At 39.1% G+C, this 5,083-nt stretch overlaps 1 pseudogene; it reads right to left on the bottom strand.

Moving 5' to 3' along the window:
* Window positions 1-2,049: 2,049 nt before the first annotated feature.
* On the bottom strand, window positions 2,050-3,007 carry LOC142750636 (olfactory receptor 11L1-like; annotated as a pseudogene).
* Between the last annotated feature and the right edge of the window lie 2,076 nt (window positions 3,008-5,083).

The following is a 5,083-nucleotide window of genomic DNA, read 5'->3' as shown; positions in this document are numbered from 1 at the left end:
AGAAGTGATATGAAGGTGGTGATGTATGTCTGTATGTGAGACCAGGTCAGAATGAAGGTCACGTGAGCGGCGTTGGACCCGGAAAACAACAAGATGCGTGGATCGGTAAGTATTTCTGCACACAGCGCCCCACTGAAACACCAATGTACAAATGGAGGGTGCAATAAGTAAAAAGTGGAGTGCTTCTTTAAGTGTCTATATTCACAACCATTGAATTAACCATCTCAGGATGAAGACTGTGCAATCATTTCATTTTTAATTAGAAAACAAGTAGACCTCTTTTTGACGAATTGTTGCACCAAGATCTCGATGAGTCGATGAGGGAATTGTTAATTGTTTTACTTTAAATTACAAAATAACTTATGTAAAGCTTCTGTAAATTCTTTGTTCCTCAGAGTGTATATAATAGGTTTAACCAGTGGGGTCACCACAGTATACATCAGAGACAAGACCTTACTCAGGATCAGGGATTGTCCTCTTGTTGGAAGCATATACACAATGTTTAATGTCCCATAAAATAAGGAAACCACAATAAGGTGGGAACTACAGGTGGAGAAGGCTTTATGTCTAATCAATTGTTCCATAAAAAACTACAACTTGTACTGCAAAAATCAAGATCTCATTTGGTTTTGTTGAAAAAAATTAAGACATTAATAGAAATCAGTATCTAAAGTTTCAATTGAATTGTTAGTGGTAGAAGAAAGCTGACACTGCCAGAATGATATCTAAACTGTTTTCTTCCTAATGTTGCTTAAAAGTTTGTGAAAAGCGTCTTTTATCTCCTTATTCCGAAGAGCATATATCATTGAGTTGAACATCGGGGTGACTACAATGTACGGCAAGGATCTTATTTTGTTAACGTGTGATGAGAATTATTTTGGATTACTATAAACAGTAATAATAGTCAAGAAGTAGGTGCACACGACCAGTGGAGAACGTCTTCTGCCTACCTTGGGTTGAAGGAATTCGAAGGATGGTGAGGATAATACGAGCGTATGAGGACATCATGAACAATAATAGCAGGAGGACTACATAGATTGAGGACACCAGGGTTTCGGTCTCAATAACAGAAGTATCTGAGCACTGTGAAATAGTCCAAGAAAAATTCAGACCGCAGACCCTCTGAATTATCTCTCTGTTAGTTGGTGAATTTAAATGACTATTCCTGTAAGTGAGCTGGTGTTCAACGAGACTCAGGTGGATAGGCAGTCTTGAAAAATTGGAGCAGTGCTCCCAAAATACTGGTACCTAAAGGTAATTTTCAAGACAATGTATGTAGGTGCCCACTATGGCTGACATGCATTGCCAGAGTTCCAACTGGTGGATTATGGGTTTGAAAGCAACAGGGACAGTACAAATGTCCTTTATCTCTTCAGACGCCAAGTCAGTATGCAGCAATATTGTGTAGACCCAGAAGTCTCCAAAAGTGTGCCCGGCAATGCAGGGCTTGGATGAGCAGAAAATTCAGCCCATGTGCCCAATTATTCCTCAGTCTCACAAAAAACGCATCCTCAGGGATGTCAGCTGTGGCCTCTTAGACGCAATATATATATTTGTCCGAAGGTGAAGATGGCTGCCAGGACCCATTCTCGTGGCAGAAGATTATTTAGTAGCGGCCTCTCACTTGTGAAATGTTGTAATGCCGACCATTAACAAACGGTGAACATACATGACCTTCGCTGCTTCCCCAAGGTGAGTACAGATGCGGGGAGTACTTTTTTTTTTTTATTGAATTGCTTCACAGGCGCAGCTTGCACTGGATTAGGCCAAGATGTTGCAGATAAAGTGGATAGTGTGTCTTGTTCGGCGCTGGTACTGGCCATGCAGCCTCATCATGAGTATTTTAATTCACGATAGAGACCATAACAGTGCAGCATCCTATATGATAATGATGAAACTTTTTGACAATAGGAAACTTATAGTATATTTTCTGTGTCTTTCTTTACTGGATAAAATAATAATGAACTGTTATTTCATCATAAATACCCATAGTCTTGCAGTCGGCGATTGTACCTGCTATGTTTTTAAGTGGAACCTAAACACATTAATTTAAGGACGATTTCTACATATGATATTTTTATGAAATGATTCCTGTACGGCATTCTTAATGTCTGTATTTCTCAGACTGTATATAATGGGGTTGATCAAAGGGGTAAGCACAGTGTAGAACAGGGATTGGATCTTACTGATGGTCGATGATTGACCTCTTGTTGGAACAACATAAACAGCAAATAGACAACGGTAAAATATGGAGACCACAGTGAGGTGGGAGCTACAGGTGGAGAAGGCTTTCTGTCTACCGGTACTGTATGGAATCCTTAAGATGACGGACACAATTTTAACATAAGATGCAATTATTAATATGGTCGGCATGATGACTGCAGGTATACCTAGTAAGGAGACTTCAAGATGGACCATGAATGTATCAAAACAAGCAATTTCCATCAAGGGGACAAGGTCACAGAAAAAATGGTCAATGATATTTTGTCCACAAAAGGTTAATGTCAGTATATTTAGAGTATTAACAAATGCACAGAAAAAACCCAACAACCAGCAGATGACGACCAGTTTCTCCCATGATGCATTTGTCATGATAGAGGTGTAACGGAGGGGGTTACAGATGGCCACATATCTGTCATAGGACATCACTGTGAGAAGAAAACACTCAAATACTTCCGAAGTACAGAAAAAATAGAACTGAGTGATGCAACTAGTAAAAGTGATGGTCTCCCCCCCCCCCCTCTTTATTCAGAAGAATGTGGAGCATTTCGGGGACAATATCTGAGGTCAACAAGATGTCACTGATGGACAGTTGTGTGAGGAAGAAGTACATTGGAGTGTGGAGGTTCTTGCTGATGGCCACCAGGGTGATGATAAGGAGGTTCCCACATATCTTAAAAAAGTAAATAACAATGAAAAGACCAAAGAGAAATAATCGTAAACATTGACTGCCTTGAAATCCTAAGAAAAAAATCTCTGTCACCTCCGTCAGATTCTATTCCTACATTTAGAGCAATAACATAGATCTCATGTTAAGTCAAGATATTCAGAATATAACATCCCTTTATTTATAATAAACTAAAAGACATAATTCCTTATATAATAAATTCACAACTTGAGTTCATGTCTGTTCCTCTTCATTATGACCTTCAACGCAAAATACAAGCAAAGTGGCCCATTGGATTAATGTTGTCAAATCCCACAACAAACTAATATGTATGGGGTTTCCCCACTGTCCCTAGATGGGAGATATTGGGGAAAATAAGGATCACTCAAGTTCTGCCAGGAGATAAGCTTTCCTCGCTTGGTATACACAGTAATGTGCAAAATTTTTAGGCAGTTCTGGAAAAATGCTTCAAAGTAGCAAAGCTTTCAAAACTTAGAAGTGTTAGCAGGTTTTTGTTTTATCAATTAACAAATTACAAAGTGAATGAACAAAAGATAAATCTTAATTTAAGTCAATATTTGGTGTGACCACCCTTTGCATTTAAAACAGCATTGTTTCTTCAAGGTACACTTACACAGTTTTTGAAAGAACTCAGCACGGAGGTTGTTCCAAACATCTTTGAGAACTAATCCCTGATCCTCTGTGGATGTCACTTTCTCAAATCCTTCTGTCTCTTCATGTAATCCCAGACAGACTGGATGATGTTGAGATCAGGGCTCTGTGAGGGCTACATCACTTCCAGGGCTCATTGTTCTTCTTTACGCTGAAGATAATCCTTAATGACATTATCTGTATGTTTGGGGTCGTTGTCCTACTGCAGAATAAATTTGCAGCCAATCAGACGCCTCCCTGATGGTATTGCATGATGTATAACTAGCTGCCTTGTATTTCTCGGCTTCGAGGACACCATTAATCTGGACCAAACATTTGCTGAAATGCAGCCCCAAACTAGCAAGGAACCTCCACCATGCATCACTACTGCCTTCAGACACTCATTATTGTACCGCTCTCTAGCCCTTTGGAGAACAAACTTCCCTCTGCTACAGCAAATATTTTACATTTTGACTCATCAGTCCAGAGCACCTGCTGCCATTTTTCTGCCCCCCAGTTCCTATATTTTCATGCATAGTTGAGTCGCTTGGCCTTCTTTCCACATCAAAGGTATGGCTTTCTGTTCGCAATTTTTCCATGAAGGCCAGACTTCTCCGAACAGTAGATGGGTGTACCTGGGTCCCACTGGTTTCTTAGCTGATGGCATTGCTGAACATCTTCCAATTTTGAAGTAAAAACACAGAAAAAGGCCATACTTACAAATGGACACAGCCAGGTCAGAAACGCTTATGAAGGAGAGTGATCAGGTGCTTTAAATAATAATAGTCACTCCCACTTGACTAGTGGGAGTGGCTATTATTATTTAAAGCACCTGCTCACTCTCCTTCATCAGCGTTTCTGACCTGGCTGTGTCCATTTGTAAGTATGGCCTTTTTCTGTGTTTTTGTATATATGTCCCCTTGTTTTTATCTGTTTTGTCTGTGCATCAGGAACATTTAGTTCCAGTTAGGAACTCGCAAGTCTGGGGATCCTTGTCGTGGATTGCGAGCTTGCGTCCTTTTGGCCAAAATGATTACCAATACCCCAGGTATTTTTCATTCTTACTTTTATTTGCTTCTTTTGGACATAGCCGGGTCTTTGATGCTGGGAGAGTATGGTGTGTCATTGTGGGTCTTGGCTTTTATCCTCCCCACATCTCTGTTGTTACTTTTTTAGTACTAACTGCCCCTTTTTCTTTCCATCTTTATATACATAGAACCATGATATTATCTATCGAGTTCACCTGAGGAGGCTATCCGTTGGACCATCTTCAATCTCTCCCAGGAGGAAATAAGAAACAGAACCGATGTTCTGCATAATATTTGTATTTGTCATTATATATATTTTATTTTATTATTTTTGTATTTATTATTCTTTTTTTATTTACATTTACCTATACATTATTATTTTGTTTATCTATTTATCAATTTACTTTATACAATTTTATATGTACAGAAGGCATAGTGCTGTCTCATCACTTTCACAGTAGATATTATAGATACATAATGTAACTCTGTATTGTTCTTGTTCTTCATCATATCCGGT

The sequence above is a fragment of the Rhinoderma darwinii genome, chromosome 3, assembly GCF_050947455.1.
Source record: "Rhinoderma darwinii isolate aRhiDar2 chromosome 3, aRhiDar2.hap1, whole genome shotgun sequence".
Classification (NCBI taxonomy): Eukaryota; Metazoa; Chordata; class Amphibia; order Anura; family Rhinodermatidae; genus Rhinoderma; species Rhinoderma darwinii.
The sequence above is the reverse complement of the archived record's forward strand: the minus strand, read 5'-3'. Positions and strand labels throughout refer to the sequence as shown.